General features: G+C 37.2%; 1 long non-coding RNA gene across 8 annotated transcripts in view; it reads right to left on the reverse strand.

Annotated features, from left to right (window-relative positions):
- The window catches only part of LOC141503344 (uncharacterized), a 154,199-nt gene that overhangs the window by 83,798 nt on the left and 42,487 nt on the right, over positions 1 to 27,914 (reverse strand). For 7 of the 8 annotated variants that reach the window (XR_012472820.1, XR_012472818.1, XR_012472817.1 and 4 more), the window contains exon 5: positions 1,210 to 4,966. This is a non-coding gene — a long non-coding RNA (uncharacterized LOC141503344). The remainder of the gene's footprint in view (positions 1 to 1,209; positions 4,967 to 27,914) is intronic. The other variant, XR_012472816.1, reaches the window with a different exon arrangement.

Genomic DNA, 27,914 nt, shown 5'->3' on the forward strand with positions numbered 1-27,914 from the left:
TCAGTTGTAAACCAAGATGTTTTGCCTTCTGAAATATCATATTCCAATCCCTACAAGTCCTTAATGCAGATACTGCCAGATCCTGTGTAATCCCGACTATAGAGCCTTGATAGTTGAATTGTCTGTTTCTGGAAGCTTTTAGAATTTTCTCTTTGATTTGGAAGTTTTGGAGTTTGGCTATAATATTCCTGGAAGTTTTTCTTTTGGGATCCCTTTCAGGGGTTGACCAGTGAATTCTCTCAATTTCTCAGCTTCTAGGATCTCAGGGTAATTTTGCTGTATTATTTCTTGAAAAATGAAGTTTAGGCTCTTCTCCTGGTCCTGGCTTTCAGATAGTCCAATAATTTTCAAATTATTTCTTCTGGATCTGTTTTCAAGGACAGTTGTTTTTCCAATGAGATATTTCACGTTTTCTTCTAATTTTTGGCTTTTTTGGAAGTTTTATTTCTTCCTGATTTTTTGTAAAGTCATCAGCTTCCTTTAATTTCATTTTGCATTTGAAGGAGTTACTTTCTTCAGAGAGCTTTTTTTATCTCCTTTTCCGGCTGGCCAATTTTGCTTTTAAGGCATTCTTCTTCTCCTCATTTGCCTTTTGTTTTGCTTTTTCCATTAGGCCTAAACTGGTTTTTAAGATATTATTTTCTTCAGTATTTTTTTGTATTTCACCAAGGTTTTGATTTGGTTTTCATGATTTTTCTGCATTGCTCTCATTTCTCCTCCCAATTTTTCCTCCACCTCCCTGAATTGCTTTTCAAAGTCTTTTGTGAGCTCATCGACAGTCTGAGCCCATTTTCTATTTCTCTTGGAGGTTTTGGATACAGAAGCTTCGATTTTGTCATCATCAGAGTATGCGTTTTGATCTTCCATAGGACTGAAGTATTTCTCTATGGTCAGATCCTTCTTTTTCTGTTGTTTACTCATTTCCTCAGCCCAAGGCTAATTTACAGCACTCCCAAAGCTTTGAGGTTGTTGGGGGGGGGTTGGGGGGGGTGGAACCCCACTGGGACCTTTATTCTTCCAAGGTCTTAAGCTCTCTAGCCTATGCTTTGATATGTAGATGACCACAACACTGCCCTCTATCCTGGGGCTATAAGGCCATACCAGCTATCTTAGTAAGGAAGCCTAAACTGCACCCTGAGTCTTGAGTGTAGGCAAATAGCAGAGTCCTGCCCCAAGAAGAGCAGAGAAATCTCTGCAGACTTCCCTTACCTTCTCTGGGGGTGCAGGATGCTTTCTCCAGATTCTCACTGCAGGCTCTGTGTTCGGTGCTCCTCACTCCACACTCACCCAGGTGCAGCAGAGTTCTCTCCTCTCCACTTCAAGCTGTTGCTGATGATCTCTGGGCTGGACGGGGCTTTGCTGAGCTGGGCTGGGCTGAGCAGCGGCTCTTTTTTTCCCACCCCAGGTCCTGGTGAAGCACACCTTTCCTGTGGAGGTTCTAAGTTATCTTGGACTGGGAAAATGTATCACTCAGTCTTCCTGTGGGTTCTACCCCTCTAAATTTTGGCTAGAGCCCTCATTTGTTTGTTTTTTGGGGGGTTGGGGGGTTGAAGTTGTAGGGGAATGCTGCCTTCATGCTGCCATCTTGGCTCCATCCCCCCAAGTAATATTTTTAAAATAAGAGAATAAAATAGTTATCAAAAGCTATGAGTTTTGTTCTTGTTGTTTAATTCATATACCCTAGCTAAAGAACTTCTACAAAGACTATGCTAACAAAATGGTTATGACCTATATTGGGAGGGGACACATCTTGCCTATAGTTTCTTCTAACACTTGAATCCCAAGGTTCAGGTCTTGTCCTAGGATTCACCTATCTGGATGATCAGAGATTTCATCAGCATTGCCAAGACTCTATTATGCCTCTTTGAATCATCATCCTAACCTTTGCTCAACTGTTATTCCCATTAATATGTGATCCCTTCTTGTCAGTTAGCATTGGTACTGCATCAAGTACATGGCCAGGATACATTCCAGAGGCTAAAAGAAATACCCTTTAAGTCCACACAGGACCAAGTACCACCAGAAAGATGATAACATGATGTATGCATGTGCCTGTAACTTAGTTCTGGGGCTGTGGTCTCAAAGAATCTGAAAGCACTTCCACCATGAGCAAAGGAGATCTATCAATATACTGAGCACCTTGCACTCTAACTACATTAAGAAAGCATTTACAAGACAGCTTCAGTCACAGCTGGAGTTCTATGTTCAGTTCTGATTTTTCATATTTTAGGAAGGACATTAAAAAGGTAGCAAGTAACCAGAAGAAGGTAAACAGGGAAGGGTTGTCATCCATACTATCTGAAAATTAGTTCTGCCAGCTCTTTCCTAATACTCTCCCCACTGCCTGCTTCTGTTACAGTTCCATGGCTATAGCCATGAAGTTAACAAAAAGTGAAAATTCTAGGAAGCCACTTTAAAGGATTCCAAATAATTCTAAATATCCAATTAAAGCAAACTGTAGGGTTTTCCTATTGAGCTTATCAGATCAGAAATATTGCAGGCAATTGATTGCTACAATTCAGTTTCATTATTCTTAAATTTTAGAATGAGCACAAATGGAAACTAGAAAGGAGACAATGGTGGAAACAGCCCAAGATTCTGAACCCAAGAAACCTGGGAATAGCTATGTATCTTAAACCACCAGATCTGCTTCCATCCCAATCACCACAGCCATCATTGAGGGGAAAAATCATTGCAGCAAAGGGATCTGCCTAGCTTCCTCATGACCACCTGTAGCAACTACTGACTAGCCATTGCCAACAGACAGATGAGGAGAGGATCCTTTGGCATGGCAGTGCCTTCCAGACTACCAAGACATGCAAAGAAGGGGCTAATGATCCCCACCAGCAGCCAACTGACTTCCATTCAGTACAAGAAAGCTAACCAACTGCATCAGCAAGAGATCCTGAAGAAGAGACAGAAGGTATATGTCAAGCAAGTCATCAAACCACCATGACTGCTTTGACCACCATCTCCCCCTCTCCCCACTCTAATGGAGACAACCCAAATATAAGAGGTATCAAAGTAAGTATATACAAAATACATACTAGATAGAAGTTCACCTTTCGAGGAAAGCAAGCTAGGTGACACAGTCAAATTCTAACTCTGATCTACTCCCTGTAAACTTACATTTTTTTTTCATCCTCCATCACTGCAAAATGGAGTGGGAGGATAAATCCAAAGTCCATTCCTATTCTAAATCTTAAGATTCTAATTTAAATAACTGTGGTTAAAAATTATTTTAATCAGGTGACCACATTACTACAAACCAGTCATCTAGATCAGTCAAAATTAGATTTGATTATACAAGTCATTTGATTTAATTGATATTAAATTGAATCAATCATCAATTATCAATTTTTGTGTTTTTGTAGTTTTATTTAAAAGATAAAAGACAATGCTTCTGGTAATTTTGTGAAAGATTGTTATTTACCATCTTTTTATTTGCAAGCTAGTTATCCACTAGATCAGAGTTGGAGCCCAGTGGAAGAACAATGAACATAGAGATAAAATTAGGGATATACACCAGCTCTGTAACTGGCTTATTGTATGATTTAGCTAATTCACTTCCTCTCCTCTATCTCTCAATTTTTTCATCTGTAAAATGTTGAAGTTGGACTAGATAATTTTTAATTCCTTTTAGTTCTAACTTTTAATGTATCTCTAAGATAAGATCCTGAACAGGTCTTTAAGGATTGATTGAGGTGTCCCAAGTAGCCAACAAAGAGGCTGCCCCCTGGCCATGCCTCTGTCTCTTTGTAATTCATGGACCCTATCAGAGTGTGTATGTATTAGAGCAGGAGAGGGAATACCCAGAAATAACCACACTTAAAATGCTTGAGACAGTTGGTCCTTTTACTCCCCCACAATTTACTGGCAAAACTTCTCTAGCTATGTGATCACATTGAAGAATACTCTGTTCCATCAACATCATCAACCTCAGTCCTACCCCTGGTTCACAGATTTCCTTGTCAATCTTACCTCCATATCCAAATGTGAAGATTCACATAAGGATAAAAACAGGACCTTCCTGAGAAAGGAAAGGGGGGGGGGGAGGGGAAAGAGAAAGAAAAGAAATTTGCAGACCCTCTGCTCTTCTAAATTGGCATCTCTCCACTGATATGTGTAGACACACATGCACACACACACACACACACACACACACACACACACACACACACATATATAAAATTTTATATCTCAATTCAAATACCACCCTTCTGGATTAGGGGTGGGGAGCCTTTATTTTTGCCAAGTGTCATTTGATAATTTATAACATCATTTGCAAGTCACACAAGGTCTCCAACTTAAAAATTAGCCTATTATATTTGGCCAAACATTTAATTAATTCACTCTTAAAAGCTCCTAGATTTATTGAATTTCAAATCCTGCCTGTGGTCTGGCAGCTGCCAGAACAAATGATTTTAAGGCCTAATACAGCTCTCTGGACATTCCCAGCTCCTGCTCTAGATAAACAACTCAAATCACTACATTCTTTCTCCTTAGAATAATATAGATCTATGGACTTAAGGAGAAAGAGTCATTAACATTTGCAGGGATCAGGGTGGGGCAGCACAAGGGTGCCATTGAAGACATTAAAGCTTTCATTTACAAAATGGTACCCAAGTGGCAGAAGAGAGTCCATACAGCTTCCAAAGTGCTGAACTTATTCCCAGGAAATAAACATTTTGCAGCTGTCTATCAGGTGCCAATGAAGTGGAAAACTCTGTAGAAAAAAAAAAAGGAAAAAACTACACACGCAAAGTCATTTTTGATACCAGACAGACTTGCCTGATGCAACCTCAGTATGGCCAGCTTCAAAATAGGAAAAATAGAACTGAAACGATCTGATGTTGGTATTGGCAACAAGTCCTGCTGAACTGCAGGGAAAGACAGGATCCTCCTGCTGCTTCCTCTATGAAGAGCTCCTACTCTGGCCTCTTGAAAGGGTTCCCTTGAGGTGACTCTGAAAATGTAAAAATCTCCAATGTAAATGAGTTGTTTATGGCCCTAATCATTTGTTAGAAAGCATTAATTTCTACTAAATCAGGGGTAATTACTTTTGACAGACTCCTACATAAATTGCTAAGTGATATCAAAGACACATGATTTGAGTCTCAGAACTTGGAACACCCTAGACTGTGAAGAAAGGGTCATAGCATTTGACACATGCCTCTGTGGAATCTTAAACAAAGCCATGCCTACCAGCAGAATAATGGGGGAAAGAGTGTTTTAACTGAACAAAGATGAGATAAATATTGTCCTAGTGAAGAGAGTAAAGACACACATACACAAGGTCTTCCCAGTTGAAGCTTTTAAATAAGTAGAGAATTTTAAACCAGTCCAGTGGAAACACATGAGTAGGAGGTAGCAGAGACAGTCAGAAAGTTTTTAAACTTTACTTACTGCCTCAGGACAAAAGGCAAGAGACCAGAGAAAGTCAAAGCAAAAAAAAAAAAAAAAAAAAAAGGTTCGTTCAGAAGTGCTCTGTTTCCAAATTTAGACTTTTATTTGGATGTTTCCAAGCATTTGCCTAGAGTGCTATAGAAAAACCAGGAGCCAACTCCTAGATGTGTGCTGATAAGGACAAACTTTGAATTCTAAAGAATCTCTTTTCTTTCTTTTCTTCCTTCTTTCTCTCCTTTTTCTTTCCTTTTCTTTCTTTCTCACTCTCTCTTTCTTCCTTCCTTCCTTCCTTCCTTCCTTCTTTCCTTCCTTCCTTTTCCCCTTTCCTCCTTTCTTTCCTTCTTTATTTCTTTTCTTCCATCCCTCCTTTCTTTCTTTCTTTCTTTCTTTCTTTCCTTACTTTATCTTTCATTCACATTTTAAGTTTTCTTTTGTTTTTCCCTTCCTTTCATTTTCTTTCTTCATTCCTTTCTTCTTTTTCATTCTTTTTTCTTTTTTCCTCATTATTTCACAAAAATTAAACAGTTCTATGTGCCCAAAACATGCTATGAAGAGGATTTTTTTTATGCATAAAACAAAGACCTGTCCTTCAAAAACTTACAATTTACCAGGGAAGATTGGGTCAATATACTAATAACTATTCTACAAAACAGGTTTCAATAAGACTCATATGAGTAGTAAATGTAATATTCTCCATATTTAATGTGCCAAAATCTAATTTTTTTTTCTTCATAATATATCTTAAGGGTCTCCTTTCCACTTACAAAAGCCTCAAGTTCCTATTACCTCTCTGGACACTTTCCTTTAATCTATCCTACATTCACTTGCCAAAGTGATTTTTCTAAGCAAAGATCTGACTGTATCACTTTCCTAATCTATGTACTCTAGTGCTCCTCCAGGATTATATATGAATTTATTTGTTTGGCTTTCAAAACTTTTTATCACCTGAGTCCTTCTCTCTAGGATTCTCATATTTTATTACTCCTCTCTATATGATTCAGTTTTCCAGCAAAACTTGAATCAGCTTGCAACTCCTTAAACATGGCACTTTGCCCTCTCTATGCCTTTGCACTGGCTGTCATGGACACCTAGATTGCTCTCAACCCACATTTCCACCTCTTTGCTAAGCTGACTTCCTTCAAATCTCAACTCAGATCCCATCTTCTACAGCGATACTTTTCTGATTACTCCAGTTAATACTGCTAATACTGCTTTCACCTCTCACATTTAATTCTCTCTCTCTCTCTCTCTCTCTCTCTCTCTCTCTCTCTCTCTCTCTCTCTCCATATATATATATATATATATATATATATATATATATATATATATATATATATATGGGTGGCTAGGTTGCATAGTGGATAAAGCACCAGCCCTGGAGTCAGGAGTACCTGGGTTCAAATCCGGTTTCAGACAATAAATAATTACCTAGCTGTGTGGCCTTGAGCAAACCACTTAACCCTGTGTGCCTTACAAAAACTTAAATATATATATATATATATATATATATATATATATATATATGTATATATATACATATATATATATATATATATATATATATATCTTGTATGTTCCTTGTGATTCAAATATTATATCATCTCAATTCAAATGTAAACTTTTTGGGATCAGGGATCCCATAGTGCTTAATAATTGCTTGTTGACTTGTTACTGATAGGAGATTCAAGGAGAGGGAGATCATTTATGGTTAAGGTGACCTGAGGAGACTCTGTGAAGGAAGAAAAATTTGATCTGAGATTCATTGAATTGGAGAGAGATCAGCAATAATCTGAAACATCTGAAAATATTATCTCCTGGTCTAGGATTTATAATAAGTCAATCAGTAAACATTTATTAATCCTTCTAGTGCCAGGCACTCTACTAAACACTGAAAATACAAAGGAATTTTTTAAAAACCAATTCTTGCTCTCAAGGAACTCACAATCTAATGGGGAAAACAATGTGAACTCAGGTTTGTAGAAATATTTTGCTTGGTTAATTGAGAAAAAGGCAAGGAAGAATAGGAAAGATTAGCCACAGTTTCCACTGCGTTCTGAGTGACTGCTTTGTCTGATATCCACAAACATTCTGTTGTACTGGGAGCACCTAAAAGGGCAGCACAAGCATGCCTTGAGGGCCATGCAAAAAATACCTGATCCTACCAACTCATCAGTCCAATGGGAAAGGAGAGTGACTTGAATTTAATCATTTCTCCTTCTTGACACTGAATTGTGCTATAAACCATTTGACTTCGGTAGGTATTTTTTAAGTGGCTGTTGATACAGAAACATGACCATGCCTTCCATTTGGGAGATATGAACTGGGGCTGAACCTTTACCGATGAGCAAACTGCCCACCCAGAAAGCTGTAAAACCCATTCTTGAATTTAATAGGGAAAGAAAAATAAATACCTGCCATTTACTTTGCGTAGTGAAGCAAAGAGGGAGTAGAAAAGGTGGTTGAATCATCAAATTCAACTTCCAGCTTCACACACATACATATATATGTATATATACATGCATAATTATATATATGTTCATATATATATATATATATATATATATATATATATATATATATATATATACATACATACCTGAATGCATGCATCAATGCATCACTGGCCTAGGCTGCTGCCACCTCCTATAGGGTAGGAGAGAAAGGCTACCCCTGGTCTCATTAAAGAGTTTGAAGTTGTAACAGAGTGGAATAGTTGCTTCTCCTTGCCATGACATGGGAGCTGCTATGCAATGGCACAGCATATCATTTTGCCCAAGCATACCCTGTCAATGGGGGAAGTGGCTCAAGAGCAGAGCGCACAACCATGTATGATGGTCATTCAGTCACCCACAAAGGAGCTCACAGTTCCCTAGTCTGACAGAATGCCGCTACATCCACCCACTTGGACACAGACTTAGGAGGAGGGCTCAGTGGCCTGTAGCTAAGTACCTGAAGGGAATGGTAGTGGGAAGAGAGGTGAGGAGGAGAGGACAACTTCCTCATTCTGAAATTGGTTTTATTACTTTGGGGTTACTATACACTTTTAAGGATTTGCCCCCATGAGCATGCTAAGAATCACTCCTTGAGAAGGAGGATTTTCTTACAAGTATTACTTTCCTTAGGGAATAGAGGTATTTGGCCCCCACCTTGCTGTTTAAAAGAGGGGGAAGATTGGAGAGAAAAATTCCCAATTGACCATCTTCTACATGAGGACTCCTGATTCTCCCAATTCTAAGTGATTTTATTTATTTTGCTTATTTTCCCTAAATATTCTAATGTCACTATTTCTTCTCATTTAAGCTCTTTGATAAGAGGGATTACTTCATTTTTATCTTTGCATACTCAGTCACTAATCATAGTTCCTAGTATCTACTAGACAGTTAACAAATACTTGATTGTTGATTGATCACTTGGCTGATTGGTTGATTATTTAGCAGTCTCAGGAAAGCAGTTAACCTAAGCAAAGAAGTTGGCTTGACCAAATGATATTTTGACAAAGGAGAAGAAGGAAGAGGAGGAGTAGGAGATGATGATGAAGGAAAAGGCGAGGAGAAGAACAAGAAGAAGAAGAAGAAGAAGAGGAGGAGGAGGAGGAGGAGGAGGAGGAAGGAGGAGGAGGAGAAGGAACTAGAAGAAAGAAGAAGGAAGAAAGAACAAGATTACAATAGTACAAGGCTTCTCTTTATAGGAAAAAGGAACAAAAATTAGTTGAATGCCTATTATGTGCTAGTCACTGCTCAGTGATTTACAAATATTTTCTTAATGAATCCTCACAATGGTCTTGAGAGGAAAGCAACTTGTTTTGAGTATTTGGGGCAAGAGTTGTACTTATCTTCCTGACTGCCTGCAAGTTCGGCATTCCATTCATTGTGCCCTGTTGCCTCTATATTTAGCATAAATTAACCCCAAATCTTCCCTTTCACTTTACTTTTTTGTTGATTTTTGTCCTTCAAGGATGCTTCTCATGTTCAGAGCAACATGGTTTTGCCTACATAATGATAATACTGTGGTTGGAAGGAGGATGGTGTGATTTGACCTGGTTCACTTCCCTCTTCCCCATACCAAAACTATACCACAGTCCCTTAATCTTTTTGCTTGTTTGGTTTTGTTATTTTTGTTTGTTTGTTTTTGCAAAGCAATGGGGTTAAGTGACTAGTTTAAGGTCACACAGCTAGGTAATTATTAAGTGTCTGAGGCTAGATTGGAACTCAGATCCTCCTGATGGGCCAGTACTCTATCCACTGTGCCACCTAACTGCCCCTCCCTTAAATCTTTTACAGTATTTACAATTAGGTAGTGGAGAGTAAGCAACAAGACCTGAATTTGACTCCTTCAGATACTTACTAATTCTCGATCTTTGATAGGTCAACTAAGTGCTCTCTGCCTCAGTTTTCTCATCTGTTGATAAAACAAATAGCATCCAAAGGGTTGTAATGAGGATCAAATGAGACTTCGCAATCCTTAAAGCATATATATAAACACTAGTAATTATTGTTCTTATTACAAAGTATTTCCCTGTGTGCTGATTATCCTACATATGTGGTAGTATGATGGCATAGTGCCTGAATACAATATCAAGAACTGTTTTTAAAGTTTTACCCTTTTAGTGCATTCTTTTGCTCCCTCATTGAGTTTTAACTGTAAAGTGCTTAGGTTAAATGAGTAAAGAAAAATTAAGAAAATGTCTGCTGAACAGAATGTTCTTTGTTACAAGGTAATGGTCTCCTGTAGGCACATAAACACTGATCAAACAAAGTGGAGTTATTAATGAAAAAAAGAGAGATGGAAGCAGAGATGGCAAGTTGATTTTCAAAGCAGAAGGCATTAATCCTAGAACAACATTCTGCTCTTGTGACTCTATTTCTATTATACTGTGTGATGGATGTTTATTTAATGGCTTCATCAGATGTGTAAGGGGGCCATCAAATGACAACTACACATAGACTTCTTCCATGTCAACCGAACATTGTCTTTTCTGTAAAAGCACAAGGTCATCTTTTAAAGTTATGTTTTACCCTAAGGAAGCAGCTGTTTTATGTTCATCTGCAGATGATTAATCACATGACAAAAATCGATCTGTCATGCTTTACCTAATAGCCACTGTGAGTCTGAATACACCACATCTGTGTGGTGCATTCTTAAGCAGTATCTCATTATTCTCCTCCCAGTAACCTGAAGCACTGGGTAGGGAAAAGATTATTAGCAGTGGTTTTAAAGGTAAAGAAACAGAACACTAACTGTGTGACCTTTGGAACATCATTTGATTTCTCTCAACCTCGGTTTCCTTACCTGTAAAATGAGAGAATTGGGTTTAATGATTTAGGGTCCATTCCAAGCACATTATCTATGACCCTATGATGCTAAGGGATCAAATTGACCTGATATAAAGTCATCTCCTTCATTTGAAAGTGATTTTCTATTTCCTTCTCTAGTTCGTTATACATTATACTTCTCTACTTGTTCACTTCCCTTTCATTAATCCCATGGAAACTTGCCTAAATGCCATTCCTATTTGCAGAAAAAAATTAATAAAAAGTTGATATTTTATCCTAAGATTTTGTTGTTGTTGTTGTTCAAAGATTTCAACTTTTTATGACTCCATCACTTGGCAAAGATGCTAGAGTGATTTTCTATCTCCTTCTTTAGTTCATTATACAGATGAGGAAACTGAAGTAAAGAAGGTAAGTGCTATTTATAAGAGAAAGATGAAAATTTATATGAGAAAAATGAGGCAGATAGCACTTAGTTGACCTATCAAAGACAAAGAACTAGTAAGTATCTGAGGAAGGATTCAAGACCCTGAGCTCTTTTCACTGGAGAAGACTGCCTTGTCTAATCTGAAGATGATATAAAGTAATCTCCTTTATTTAAAAGACAAAGATCTCTGTGGATACATGTCTCTATCTTTATAATATTTAAATAGTTGTGTTCTATCCTCATTTCTTGGATCTATATCAAAATGTGAAGTCTCTACTGCACTTCCCTATTTGTTTACCTCCCTTTCATTAATCCCATGGAAACTTGCCTAAATATCGTTCCTATTTGCAGCAAAAATTAATAAAAAGTTGATATTTTATCCTAAGATTTTGCTGTTGTTGTTCAATGATTTGTGACCCCATAACTTGGCAAAGATGCTAGAGTGATTTTCTATTTCCTTCTCTAGTTCATTATACAGATGAGGAAACTGAGGTAAAGAAGTTTAAAATGACTGGACTAGAGGTCATACAGTAAGTATCTGAGGCCAGATTTGAACTAAGGGAGATAGGTCTTTTTGACTCTAGGTTTTGTACTCCATCCACTTCACTACCTAGATACACCTTTTACAAATTGTGGGGAGGGAAGGATGCCAGGAGATACTGAAAAGTTAAGTGGCTTGCCCAGTGTCACAAAAATAGTGAAATGTCAGAGGTAAGATTGGAATACATATCTTCCTGACTGCCACTTATTTCACCACCCAGCTGCCTCATTTAAATCAACATCAGTGAAAATCAGACATCACCTTTATGATGCCATTGATCCTCTTCAAGAACTGACAGCAAACAATAGCAACTTCCTCTAGACAAGTGACAAAACTCAAATAGAAATCTGTCCCTTTGGGCTACCTATTTACTTAGAAAATCACAACTTGCCATTATCCACACCGTATGATATTTTTATGTATTATGTTACACATTCCCCAAATATATTTTACTCTGTTTACTTCAGCACATGGAAACTTTGTAGCTTCATATAGCCTGTAAGCCATGAGTTTAACACCTCTACTCTAGATAACTAGTATATTTGGTATGAAAAAATTAAAAATGATAAAAATGCATATTTATATATATATTTTTAAAAATATATTTAAGTGCTACTTAGATCATTTGGTTTAAGCATGGTGATAATGTCACTAATTACACCCTAGAACCCCAAGTCATCTTAGCAATATGGGGGAAGAATGCAAATCTCATATCAGGGAGGATAGAAAAAAAATCTTACTAAAGAAATGGTAATGGTTTTTTTATATGAAAAACAACAGCATATCCTATTTTAAATTTATTTTGAAAGAAATGAAATACCTGGAGGACTCATTTTCTAAGACCAAATCAAACATTTCTGGAACATCCCTATTTTAATCAAGTCAAGTCAACTCACATTTATTAAGTTCCAACCACGTGCTGAGGATTGGGCTAAGCACTGAGGATACACAAAAAAGCACACAAAATAGCCCCTGTTCTTCATGTTAATAATCAGAAGGTCATTGATCTGAATTTCCTTTGTGGCTAAATCTCTCAAAGAATCATGTATTATTTTAACATTGGCTTTGGAGACTCCTGGCTCTGGAATGAAATACTCTTTTAAAAAATAAAATTTAAAAATGATTAAAAAAAAAAAGCAGTGCCCTGTAACCTTTCAGTCAATTGCAAGACTGTATATATGAGCTTTGCTGCAGAAAATGATCTCCAAGAGCTTGTCTGTTCTTTGGACTGTCTTATTTTGGCAAAATTATATCTTTTATGATTTTTTAATTGCACAACTCCCCATAACATTGTAAGGGCTGCTTTCAAAGAGATTGATGTTCTCTCTCTACAATGAAATAAATAGATAAAAGAATCCTATTATCCACATTGCTACTTGCATTATAGTTAGGCCAATGTATATCTATACCTACATTGAGAACAAGCCCTGCAAATGGTCAGTTAATTGGAAGAGGAGAGAGTGCAAAGATCTGGCTTGCATTTGGGAAACTGTGGTACATTCCGAAATTTTAAGCTGCTCCACAACACCAAGAAAATCTATCTTTTTTAAAAAACACAAGCATCTCTTGATGATATATGGTTGCAATTCTTGGGATACCACTGTCTCCAAAGAATTAAAGTTGAGGGTGACCAAAGGAGAAACAGAGTTAGAATAAGAGGCCCTGGGGGTATAAATGTATTTACAATGATGACCCATGTGCATCAGGGATGTCATTCAGAAATTGTATGATTAGAAAAAGATGTGAATCCGGCATACAAGTGGGGCCTTAGGGTAAGAGAGGGTTAGCTCAGTCGCTGTACTGGTACCCACAAAGTGTAAACATGCCTAGAGCAAATCTTTTTCTACATGGCCAGGATCTCCTAAGTTCCCAGGATGACAAGGCATAAATGTGATATGATCTTAACAATGGATATTAATATTATTCTATCCATTATCAGACAGATTAGAGTTCCTTTAAATTATATAAGAATCAAACCATTTATTTCTCTTTTCATAAATTATTCAATCACAAACTCTTAGGGTTGATAGCATCATAGTATTTCAAACTGGAAAAATGATCACTAACTCCCAGAATTCTTAAGCATTGTGTATGTCTATAAAGGGCCCATCTGGCAGATTGGTGAAGCCCAGAGAATCCTTAGAAACTTTTTTAAAAATACTTAATTGAAGAAAATGCTAATTTTGGATATTGGTAAAGTTTTTTACTCTATTCAAGTTCATAGACCCCCTGAAATTTACATAATGAATTTTGAGATCCAGTGCAATGCCCATCTTACAAAGAAAAATTGAGACTTAGGTTAAGGGATTTGCTTATAGCTAACTATTTGTGTGATTTAGCAAAGCAGCAAATCCCTTAACCTTTTTAAGTGTCAGAGTCCTTTGTCCTTTAATTCTCAAAGTGTACTCTTTTCCTTGTTTCATATTACTTTCTCAAAGCTTTCTTTTGCTTCTCTGTGTTATGTTTTACTTTTCTTTCTTTTTTTAGTTCGAACTCCCTATGTCAACCAATCTGGATATATAATGGTAATCATGGACACTGTTAAATTGCTCTGTTTTTCCATTCTGAGTCAGTTGTCTCCCATTCCCATTTTGGTGTTCCCCCAATCTCATGGGCTCACTCTATTATTACTGGACTTAGTGTGGAAACCCAGTGATTCTAATCCCTTGCAGCTCAGAACCCCCAACTCACAAGGTTCATCAGCTGCATCTCAGTCTCCCTATTGTAAGCATTAAAAGCTACACCACTATGACCCACCATCTAACACCATCGAAGATTCTTAAGTTCATCTTTCACCTTTCAGGAATGGCCACACAAAGATCAACTTCAAAAGATAGAAAGCAAAATTAAATTTAAAAGGTTTGCCTTTCAAAGGAAAGTTTTCTTTCCTCTGAGGAGATTCCATAGCCTCCATCTATATTATAGCTGTACAATTCCCTCAGTGTAGTTGTTTTTCCTGTGAAAAAGACCTTGACATCAGAAAGGTGGTGCCATGCAAGCAAGTGAATTGTATTTGAGTGAGACAGTACTTTGCAAAGTCATCAACCTCACTTTCTTCTCCAGAACCATCTGGGTCCAGTGGCCCAATATGGATCAGAATGACTGGGGATGTACCTGGATTCAGTGGGAGACTTTGGTCTTTAAAGTTAAGGTCTTTAATAGGTCACAGTTTGACTGACACAACCCATACTTGGTTCTATTCTGTGCTACAAATAAACCTCACATATTTAATAGCACTTCATAAGTTACAAGATACTGTGAGGTATGCAAGAATAGTGTGATTGTCTCATTTTACAAATGAGGAAAGTATAGTTCAGAGAGAGATTGTGATTTTTCCCAAGGACTAGTAAATGATAAGACTAAGACCTGAGGGGAGAGACTTCCCATTAGACTTTCCATTAGACTTCCCATCTAATAACACTCATTTTACTGTTTGGAACCAGAAGAGTATAATTTTTCATCCACTGTCATGAAAGCAACTGAACAAATTCCTTCTATTCCAGATTAATCCATTTTCCCTGTGCCCAGTCCTTAGCAGAGTCAGAGAATCAATAGAACCAATTTGTTCCTGGTTTCTGTGAAAGACAATTTCATCTACTTTGCCATGATTAATAATTTCTCTTATAGCCTTCTCTTCCCCAGGATCAATCACTTCAAATCACAGAATCATAGAATGTTCTGAGGAGATCACCTTTTCCAACCATCTCAATTTATATGTGAGGAAACTGAGGCCTAAATTAGTTGAAGTTCTTTGTCCAGTCACAAAATAGAAAGGCCAGGACTATTTGGTGTCTGTTAATTCCATACTCCCTATTTTCTACCAACTACTCAGGGAGTAGCCTTTCTTAGAGCCTGAAATGATTTTATTGCAAGATGAAAGAGCCCTTCTTTCTGAGATTTCATAGAATTTAAGGGTAGAAGGGAGCAAGTGACAGCCTAACCCAGGCCTCTTGTTTTACAGATGATAACTAAATCCCAGGCATTGATTTTTCCAAGGTTACACAGTTAATAAGTCACAAAGACAGACTTTAATCTGTCTGTTAATCAATAAGTATTAAGCACCTGTTATTGGGGTGGAGAATATGTCCAGAGAGGACTCCCACCTCTGGTGTAAGAGCTTGCTTAAGCCTTTTTTCAGGGCTGCTCATCCACCTTTGGTGTCTGCCTGCTACTTAACTCTCACCTGTGACTCCAAGAAGCTATAGTACACAAAGCAGCAGCCACACTTAGTCCAAACATCCTCTGCTGATAGCCTAAACCAAGTTGAGGATAATCAATGGGCCTCAGATCCATCTGTGAGTTAGGGATGTGTCTACCCCAAGCATGTGAAGATTTCCTCTGGCAAAATAGGCAAATAGGAACAATTTGGACTATGAAAGCAGCTGAAGCCAGGACTGTGGAGCTCTTGGAGCTTGATTAGACATCATTGATATCAAGGTCATCCTCTGCATCCCAGGCCATCATCAATTGTCTTGCCTCTTGTCTTACTACTGGACTTCAATGAATGGAAGAGAGAGTGAGTCTGATGACTTGGAGCAATTCTGCTTCACTTCAGTTCAATTCATATGCAAGACAAGATATCACCTGTGATGTCATTGGTCTTCTTTGAAAACAAAGGATGAACAGCAACCACAATAGCTACGTACTATGTACTGAGTAGTGTGGATGCCCTTGGGGAGTTTACAATATTATCACATTTTATCATTATCCTAACTCCTGCGTTATTGTTGTCATTTTCAATCCTGTCCAATTCTTTGTGACCTCCTTCCTAATTTTCTTGACAAAGATACTGGAATCATCTGTCATTTCCTTCTCATTTTACCAATGAGAAAACTGAAACAAACTGGATTAAGTGACTTCCTGGGGGTCACATTAAGTGTCTTAGTTTTCTTGACTTCAGGCCTAGCACCCTATCTATCACACCACCTAGTTAATCTGAATAGGAGCAGAGAATAAGAACAGAGAAATTAATGTGAAGGGGGTCTATCAAGAACCCCTCAGTATGCTGACCTGAGAGGTCCAGATCCTTACTCAGGCTCATGTGTGACTGAAGAATCTAGTCTCTTTAGAGAAGTTAACTATAAAAGACTCCTGAGAGCCCTTTTCTAATCTTCGGAAACATTTTCCATGTAAATGAAGTCTTCTTTTCTTTGATGCGACTCATCTTGCATAGCTCTTTGTATATCTGAATTTTAGAAAAAAAAATACTTAGATGCATTAAGTAATTATTATGTTACTTTCCTTGATGGACAGAGAGGAGAATGTTACAACTGGAAGAAACTTTAAAAATTATCTAATCCAACCTCCTTATTTCAACAGTTTTATTTTTAAGTTGAGTCATTTTCTAAGGTCAGAAATGGAGGAAGCAATGGAGCAAGAATTCAAACCCATTATTCCACATTCCTGACTCAAATAACTTCCTGGTAGTAGAATCCTGAACAAATCACTTAATTTCTCTTGGCCTCAGTTTCTTCATCTATAAAATAAAGAGACTAGACTCAATGACCTTTAATATATCCTCTAGTTCTAAATCAATGATCTTTCTTAGATGTGAAGATTGGAAAAGGATGCATAATTATCCCAGATATCTGAAAAATGCAAGTAGATGTAATGGGAAGATTGCATGACAGTTCCTAAAAGTTTTATTACAGTGGTTTTCAATGTTTCTGCTCCACAGATGATTTCTGGAGAATAAATAAAAGGTCTTCACATTTTACTCACTTGTACCTGCATGTTCCTGCTTGCCATAAATGGAATTAAAAATTCCCAGCACTTCATTAAGCTTAATGAGAAGTCCTGGTATTTTGATAAGGACCATCAATTCCAAATTATTTATTGACACTACAAACAAAACTATAAAGATGGTCATATTTCAAAGGCTTCCATTATAAAAATCAGCTCTTGGACTGTATGAAAGGTATGTATTCCAAACTCTGAGAGGCATTACTCTGTAGTTATTTATAGGCTCCAACAGCCCAGTCTTATAATGTGAATAAGTAAGAAACCCTCCTTTCCTTTAACCCATCTTGAAGATGCTGAGTCAATTCCTTTGTACCACATAAACTCTTATTTCTGGGGGACTTGAAGATCCCAACCTCCTCTTTTATTAGCAAAGGGGGCCTATGAATTATTATATTATCCCAAGACACCAGGTCCTTTTGCTCTGAACCAACACCAGTGATCTTACAGAAATGATCCATGATCCCACAGATCAGAAACACTCCTCCTCACTGCCACTATATTTGAGTTTTTTAATTACTTTGATTCATCATGCTTGCTTCTAATTATACTTTTTAGAAACATTTATGCATTATAAATCAAAGGTTCTTGAGCTCTTTTGTTAAGAACTATAGACCTCAGTGGCAATCTGATGAAAACTATATACCCTTTCTCAGAATATTTTTAATATTGAAAGAAATATGAAATTTCAGTTAGAGGTTGTTGAAAATAAATATTTACTTTTTCCCCCCATCGAAATTCATAGGTGCCCTGAAATCTGCTTATGGACCATTTGTGGATACATTAACTCCATATTAAGAACCTTTGCTCTTGACATAACCAGATAAATATTCACAGAATTCTGAATTTAGATTGAAAAGGAAACTTAGAAATCTAGCCTTACTTTTTCACTTTGCAGATGAAGACATGGAAGACCCAGAGTGGTTAAAATTTGCCCAAAGTCATATCAGTAGGAGGTAGCAGAGCCAAATTTAGATTCTATTTCCTTTGGCTTCAAATCCAACCTCTTCTCTTCTAAAGCAAGATAGTTCCCTCCTGCCACCTCTTCATCCCATCAGTATTACTATATTCTGCATAAATGGTTAAGTATTTATATTTATGGGATATTTGTAGGTCATCTTTGTTGGTACAGAAATTGAAGAAATGCCCCCAAATTTTTTTTTGAAAAAGGAGAAACCTGAACTTTGTCCATTCCTAGAAAATCATATTTCTTTTCCCTTAATCCTCCACTTTTTAGGTTCAATTTTAAATTGGTTACTTAGTAGTGGTGATCAAAGATTCCATTTTTCTCCACATATAGGATGAATAAAAGGACAAAAATATATACTCATAGTCCTGGATTTAAATTATACCAGATTACTGGCATTTCCTCTACCATTAGCAATAAGGTACAAACAGATTTGAGAACTCTGAAATAATGCATGTTTTGGGAAATTAGATTCCCATTCATTTAGGTAAAAGTTTGAGTGAAAAGTTAGGCTGATAAAAAAAAGTCCATTTTCTATAGGAAATAAATGCAGAAACATTTTTCTCTCCAAGTATTTCCTGATGGGAGGAAGAGGCAGGAAGACAAATGCAGTCACCACATAAACCAGTCTGTTCCAGGTATCATTTTAGCACATTATAATGATCTGTCACCAAGGAATAAGTCTCAGAGAATAAATAAATAAATAAAAACTATTCCAAGGTATGTCATGGAGGAAGGTCTTCTTCCTGACAATATAATGGATTAGCACACATAAAGAACATTGAATAAGGAGTCAGGAGTCCCTGAAATCATATCCCACTTCTATAGCTGCCTAGCTGTGTAACCTGGAGCCAGTCTTTTTTTTTTATTTTTATTTGGGAGTAGGGAGAGACAATCAGGGTTAAGAGACTTGCCCAGTCTAGTAAGGTCACATTTGAACTCATGTCCTCCTGACTCCAAGCTGGTGCTCTATTCACTGCATCACCTAGCTGCCCAGTACAAGTCTTTTGGCTTGTCCAGAACTTCGACTTCCTCTCCTATACAATCAGAAGATATTCTATAAAGGCCTTTTAAGATTTACTCTAATATTCTATTTTATTTAATGAAACTTACCCTTAAAGTAGTGATATCTCATGCCTAGGGATTAAGGGTGAGGAGATGGGGATAAGGAGATTTTAATTCAATTGATGCATAAAATAAGTACCCTCTGAATATTAAAAGGAGGACACTAAACATTAATGTAGCACACTTTTAAGACTGATGAATTCTCTCCAAAAATCTGGTCATCTATTGTATGGGTGTAGAACACAAGCTTGCCTTTCCCTGACCTCAGTAAAGAAAGGATTAGCATGTTGAACCTAACAAAGAAAAGGCTGTTTATCATAGAGTAAAACCCTCAATAGACAAACTGGGATGAAAGACATTAAGGATCAAAGGTCTGATCCAATTTGTAATCCATGGCTAAGTTAAGGAGGGTATCTATTTGCCAAGACAAATGCAAGTGGGGAGAAGAGGGGAAGGAAAGATCTCCAATGAGCCCTGACATGCTTGACTTTTGCAATCTTCACCCAAGTAGATAGCATACACAAGTATTGTTTCTGGTCCACTCATCAGAGAAAAGGAACCTTTTTATTGACTACTGAACTAGAACAGAGTAAGCTTACAAGACACACTAAAAGGGAAAGCATGCTATCATTCTTTTGGTAGAGAGAAAGTCTTTGGAACTTATCAGACATTCATATGACTGTGAATATGGTTCTGTCTGTCTGTCTGTCTGTCTCTCTCCTACCCCCTTTCTTTTTGCTCTTAGGTTAAGGAGTATGAGCTGCCAGGCTTCCAATTTATGAACTTCAAAAATCAGCAGAATGAGTTGTCAGAATCCAAACTATACTTTGTATACAGTCAAGTTCAAAGAGGAGCTAAATAACCTAAGAACCCCACTTGATCTCCAATGTAGATATGAATTAAAGTCAATTAAGAAGAACTGACCATTCTATACTTTAGATTATTTTCAGAAATGAATTTGTTGGAGTGAATGTTTTATAGAAACTATTTTAAAATTAAACCTATCTACCCCTCAGGACTGAAATTTTATACAAGAGAGTGACCCCAGATTTGGGATATGATACTTTCAAACTTTAGTTCTTTTTATCCTTTAGTAAAAGCTAATTGACATTGATTGCTTTAACAAACTTTGAGTATTACTCACTGAAGAGAGGAAAACATAATTGGGGCTCAAGGTAATAGCATTAGAGAAAAATACTCTTCAACTCTTCTGGAGTATCTCTAGAACCCTTAGGAAAGATGGAGCCCTACCCAGGGACCTGATCTGCCTCTGAGAGTGGAAATAAGTATCCTCATAGATTATAAAGACAGCACAATCAAAAGCTTACAACATTCTTAAATCCAAATATTTCTTGAATTTTCTAAGTATTTCCAGTTATAAAAACATTTCACATTGATTTTTTTTAAATTTTTGAATTACAAATTCTCTTTCTCTTTGATAAGGCAAATATAAGCCAAACAATTTGATAGTGGTTATATATATGAAAATATGCAAAACATATTTCCATATTAGCTAAGTTGCTACAAATAGGCAAAAGAAAAATTAAGAAAGTAAAAAAATATGCTTCAATCTGCACTCAGAATTCATCATCACCTCTTTGGAGGTGAATAGCCTTTTTTCATCATGCTTGCTTTGGAATTTTCTTAGATCATTGTCTTCATCTGAGTGGCTAAGTCTTTCACAGTTCATCATCTTTACAATAATGTTGTTATTGTGTACAGTGTTATTCTGGTTCTGCTCAATTCCCTTTGTATGAGTTCATTAAGTCTCCTCATGTTTTTCTGTAATCATTTTGCTCATTTCTTACAGCATAATAAATAGCATTTTATCAAAATCATATATACATATATGTATATATATATATATGACATGTTTAGCCATTACTCAGTTGAAGAGTATACCCTTGATTTCTAATTCTTTGCCCAACAAAAAAGAGCTATATAATTTAGTATGAACTCAACCTTTCCTCTTCTTTTTTTTTTTATCATTTAGGGATACAGATCTAGTAGTGGAATTACTGGATCAAAAGGCTTGCACAGTTTTATAGCCCTTGGGGAATAGTTCCAAAATGGTTTCCAGAATGGTTGGACTAGTTCACAGCTCTACCAACAGTATACTGGTGCCCTCCATTCATAGTATAAATCCCACCTGTAATAGTGCATAATTTTTGTGATATTGTGTTAAAATATCCTTGCTAATATTCTATTTAATTTTTTTCTACTAGTAATCTCTGTCACAGTAAAAAGTCCTTTACCTCTTATTCCTTTAAGAACAGATTATGTGGGCGGCTAGGTGGTGCAGTGGATAAAGCACTGGTCCTGGAGTCAGGAGTACCTGGGTTCAAATCTGATCTCAGACACTTAATAATTACCTAGCTGTGTGGCCTTGGGCAAGCCACTTAACTCCATTTGCCTTGCAAAAAACTAAAAAAAAAAAAACAGATTATGCTAGACTAACTTATTTTCCTTTTAACAGATGGTAACCATGGAAGATAAGAATGTTATTGTTAGAGGTTACCAAGATTTTAGGAAAACTTTTGGAGAAGTCTCTCATATAATCCTTATGAAAAGATGAGGAGAAGTGAGATGGATAATAATACAAATGGATAGATGAAATATTAAGTATTAATAATTACTATAACTGAAATCTATATAGTTCTAAGATTTGCAAAGTGTTTACACACATAAAGATATGACATACAGCTATATTATATAAAATTGATTACTATGTATGACTTGATATTGACTGAAAGTATCTAGTGTAGAATCCAGGAATCTGCACTATCATTTATTTTTTTTAATAACTGACTTGGATAAAGGCATAGCTAGTGTGCTTATCAAATTCAAGCATGAAACAAAGGAAAGAATGAGGAATCTTGTTCATTAGATGTTAGGATCCAGAAAGATCTTAACAGGCTAGAAAATAGGCTCAAACTGATAAGATGAAATTCAGTAGGGTTTTATGTAAAATTATTCCTTAAAAAGTTCAAAGTATTTCATGCAAGATAGGGATGGTGTGATTAGATAGTAACTCATCTGAAAAGATTTGAGAGTTTTAGTAGATCATAATTGTAATACAAGTCTACAGTGTGATTTAGCAAACCCCCAAAAGTTATTGTAATCTTAAATTGGAATAAAAGAGATGGTGCTAAAAGGGTGTAGGGGGTGGAGAGACAGAAGCAAAGACAGAGAGACAGAGAGAATCAGACAGATATGTAGAGAAAAAAAGAGATGACAGAGAGACAGAGAGAGAGAGAGACAGAGACAGAGACAGAGACAGAGACAGAGACACAGAGAGACAGAGAAATAGAGACACAGAGAGAAGGATTCTAGGGTGATAATTTCCCAGCCCCAGCCCCCTGCAATCTATCGGGGAATCAACATAAACTCATATGAAGATTGGTGGAAGGGACTGGTTAAATTTAGTCCAGAGAAGAGAAGTCTTAAAGGAAACTATGTGAATGTGCCCACGTATTTTAAGAGTTATCTTGTGGAAAGAAGCATTCTTCTTGTTCTGCTTGGTCCCAGAGAGTAGAAGTAAAAGCACTGAGTAAAAGTTGTAAACAAGGTTAGATTCAGTGAAAGGAAAAAAAAATTATAGCAATGATATGGCTATTGTTCAGTTGTGTCTGATTCTTAATGACTCTATTTGAGATTTTTCTTGGCAAAGATACAGGAGTGGTTTGCCATTTCTTTCTCCAGATTATTTTACAGATGAGGAAACTGAAGCAGGCAAAAGTTAAGTGACTTGCTCAGGGTCACACATCTAGTAAGTGTCTAAGATCAGGTTTGATCTCAGGTCCTCCTGATCCAATGGCAGGCCAACTTATCTACCTATCCCTTTATAGCAATTAGACCTCTCTAAAATGGAATGTCTCTGAAGAAAGTAGTTTTCTCCTAAATAGAGTTCTACAGACAAAGGCTGGATCACTACTTCTGGAGTATAGTATGTATGTCATAGAGAAGTTCCTCATCCAAATATAATATGGGCTCAGAGATTCCTTTCTATTATGGGTTTCTATAATCCTTAGAGGAATAGGAAGAAGAAAAGAGGTCACCCAACCCAAAAGTTCATGAAAGATTAATAATATACTGAAACTGTAAGACCAATGTCAGCCTCAAATACTTACTAGTTCTATCTTGGATAAGGGTTTAATCTCTGTCTGTTTCCATTACCTCCTCTATAACATGGATGACAATAGCACCTCCTTCCCAGGGTTGTTGTGAAGATCAAATGGGCTATTTATAAAGCACTTTGCAAATCTAATGCTACCTAAATGTTATAATTATTAAAATTCCAGAGACCTCTCCACTCCATTCTAAATTATGCTAGTTGTTTTCCTGGAAGTCCCCATTTTCCAGATCTTTTACCTTTTCTCTTTGGCTTTCCTATTTGGAGAAATATCCATCTTTTGAAGAAATTAAATCTATTTATAGTAGCTCCAGATTATTGTTGATTAGAGAAATGCAAATTAAAACTACTCTGAGGTATCACCTCACACCTATTTGCTTGGCTAAAATGATAATCCTTGTCCTTCATTATTTTTTAGGATTTTGCAAGGCAAATGGGGTTAAGTGGCTTGCCCAAGGCCACACAGCTAGGTAATTATTAAGTGTCTGAGACCGGATTTGAACCCAGGTACTCCTGACTCCAGGGCTGGTGTTTTATCCACTGCACCACCCAGCTGCCCCTGTCCTTCATCTTCAAAGAAGACCATGACATCAGGGAGCTGATGTCATGACAAGCACATGAATTGGATTTGAGTAGGGGGGGGGTGCTGTGCTAAGACACCAGCATCACTTTCTCCTTCAGAGTCATCTGTGTTCAGTGGCCAGATTTGGATCAGGATGACTGGAGATGGCCCAGGATGTGAGGCAATCAGGGTTAAGTGACTTGCCCAAGGTCACACAACTAGTAAGAGTCAAGTGTCTGAGGCTGGATTAAATTTCTGTCCTCCTGACTCTATCCACTGTTCCACCTATTCTAGAGAGGGTGTGGGGAAATTGGGACATTAATGCATTGTTGGTGGAGTTGAGAACTGATCAAACCGTTCTGGAACTATGCCCAAAGGGCAATGAAACTATGCATAATACCCTTTGACCCAGCAATACCACTATTAGGTCTATATCCCAAAGAGATCACAAAAAAATGAAAAAGATGAATATATGCAAGCATATTGATAGCTCTTTTTGTAGAGGTAAAGAATTGGATACTGAGGGGATGTCAATCAATTGGGGATGAATGAACAAGTTTATTATATATGAATATTATGGAATATTATTGTTCTGTAAAAAATCATGAGAGGTTGGACCTCATAAAAGCCCGGAGAGACTTGCATGAATTGATGCTGAGTGAAATGTGCAGAACCAGAAGAACACTGTACACATTAACAGCAACATTGTGAGATGATCAACTGTGATCAGTACAGCTCCTCTCAACACTTCAAAGATCAAGGACAATCCTGAAAGACCTGTTATGGAAAATGACATTTGCATGCAGAAAGCAAGCTATGGAGTCTGAATGTAGAGCAAAGCACACTATGTTGACTTTTTATAACTTTTTAAACATTTTCCCTTCCTTTTTCATGGTTGTTTTTCTCTTTAATTCTCATTCCCCTTTCACAATATGACTAATATAGAAATATGTAAAACATGATTATACATGTGCATCCTAGATCAGATTACACAGCCATAGAGAGTGGGGAGGGAAGGGAGGGTGGTAGAAAAATATGGAAGTCAAAAGCTTGTAAAAAGATAAATATTGGAAACTATCTTTGCATATAATTGGGGGAAGAGATAAATTTAACTAATAAAAAAGAAATACCCATCTTTTCAAACATCTTCACAAATCCTTCTATGTCTGTCTTTATAGAGCTCAGCATCTGAGGGTAAATTATTCCATCTCCCTTGTTGAATATTGTAAATCTCATATAAATTGGTTTCAGAGATGTGAACTACTCTAAGAAAATCAGGCATGAGATTATTTACTTCTTAAAATTCTGGGGCCAAAAAATATCTGTCTCCAATGTCAGCCTGCCATCAGCCACACAACCAGGAAGCATATTGGCAAGGCTACAGCTGGTGGTGATGAACCCAGTCGTGTGGCGGTGCATGGGAATGTAATACCATATGTCAAATCAAATCATCTGGAAAAAAAAATCAACAAGAAACTTTGCTTCAGATGTTTGCAATTAAAAATGTTTGTGTTTCCTAATAATCTGTCCCCATGACATAGAGAATACCTTTTCTTTCTTCTCTTGAGTTAGAATCCTAGTCTTACTGTTTTTATGTTTTTCATTAAGTGATTCAACACTTTCATTCAGCTTGCTGCTCAGTGATGTCCTCAAGTTCAACTCTGGCATTTCTGAGTCTGGGCAACATTCACACCAGCTTTAAAATGGGCAGAGCTCATTTATGCTTTCCTTCCTTGGGAAGAAGCTTTTCCTCTTAATTCACAAAGAGAAGGAAATTCAGTGTAAAGCACATATTTGCCTTCAGATGGAATTCTCCTTCCCAGCACCCCCCACCAGCACTGGAGACTACCCAGAGATGAGGTTACCCAATCACAGTTTTTGTTCATGCTCCTCTTTTTTGCCTTAAGCGTTTTGTTAGGCACAGTGAGGTAGATGCAGGAGGCCCAGTTCTACAGGATGGAGCAGGGAAAACTTACTGAACACAGAACCTCTGCCTCCTCTCAATAAGGAAGGGAAGAATCTGTTCACATAACCTGGAAGACCCAGGGGAATACAAAATAGCAGCTCATTCCTTGTAATTCCCCTTTGTGGCAGAAATCCACACACACACAGAGATACACAAAAACATCTGACCTCTTGTACGTAAAAGATACCTGAGTCCCAGGAGGGGTAGAGGAATGTTTGTGTTTAATACATCTGTGTTATGTCCCAAGAGGACAGAGTGGAGGAGGGCAAGAAAGTGGCGTCTGAAGCTCTGCTTTCTTCTAAGCTCTTTGAGGTAGCCACAAGAGGATGAAAGGTCCCAGTTAGTGTTTGAATCTCAGCCCTTCTGGATTCTGTGAGGTTGAATAGTTACAAAACAGGTTACTCTTTTACTGAAGGGATGAAAAAAGGTAAATAGTTAACAAGTGACTGGGAGCTTCTATTCTAAAAAAGTTGACCTTCAGTCATCAAAATGAGGTGTCTAAGGGCCACTGTAATATATGGTCTGGTGTAATATTTACAGACATGACTGGAATGCATTAACAATCAGCTCACAAAGCAACTTTCTTCCTCAAAGCCATTTAATTTTAATAGCTCCAATGCCACAATCCAAAAACTGAAAATAGGAAAAAAATGAAAAGTAATAATAATTTTAATAGCTCCTGCTCCACTTGGTTTGTAGATCTCAACTTCCATATTGCAAACTTCATATCTTTAATAAATCAATAAGTATTTATTAAATGCCTACTCTATTGTAGGAACTGGGGGTTACAAAGGCAAAAGCAAAACATCAAACTTCAAGGAGCTTATATTCTTCCTCTGCAGAGGAAGTCACATGTGCATATATAGAGAAATATATATGTACATATAGACATATATGATACAGATGAGGCTTATGATTTCATTGATCTAGGGAACTACAGAGTGAAGAAATTCCCTCTACCAATACAAATCAATACGTTCTCTGCAATCTCTGTTTTTTAAAGAGTTTCAGAGAGCACAAAAAGTTTAAGTGACTTCTTCAGATTCACACAGTTAGAATATATCAGAAGTAGGATTTGAGCCCAGGTCTTGGCAAAATTTCAACATGGATTTTCTGGCTTCAAGACTTCTCTTTAAATACCATTTTATACTTCCTATGCCCACTTGGCTTACACACACACACACACACACACACACACACACACACACACACACACACACACAATACAAAACACCAACCAAACACATGGTAACCTTGTAAGAAGTCACTAGCTGTTAGGTAGAATAGAAAAAAAAAACCTCCTGAAGAAATGGGCAATTGAGTAGAAACTTGAAGGGAACTGGGAACTTACATTTTACAAATAAGGAAACTGAATAGTGAAATCATTTGCCCAGTAACACAATTGGTAAGTAGGAGGAGAAAGATTCAAACCAAGTTCCTCTGATCCCACATCCAGAGTTCTCATCTTTAAACACCAGTGTCTTAGAGAAGGTCTCTAAGCAGTTAAAGTGTCTTTAGAAAATTTTTTCTCAGCTACCCAGGAATCCCCAGTGCAGTCATAGGAAAGTTCATACAGGCTGTATTTCACAGCAAAGTCATTTGAGTTGGACAGGGCTGGGCTTAGAGAGTCTAAAAGGAAAGGTTCCTGCTGAAAGGGCTCAGCTGCAATGCAGTCTCTAGCAGATACTTTCCATGCCTCTGAAATGTGTAATGTTGGGGAAAACGGAAATATTAGAAATACATTTTGGGAAAGTAGAAGGGAAGGTTTGTCCAAGGAAGGGAATAAGATGGAGGAGAGAGACACAGACACAGACACAGAGGGGAGGAGACACAAAGAAA

This window comes from Macrotis lagotis, chromosome X, assembly GCF_037893015.1.
Source record: "Macrotis lagotis isolate mMagLag1 chromosome X, bilby.v1.9.chrom.fasta, whole genome shotgun sequence".
NCBI classification, from domain to species: domain Eukaryota; kingdom Metazoa; phylum Chordata; class Mammalia; order Peramelemorphia; family Peramelidae; genus Macrotis; species Macrotis lagotis.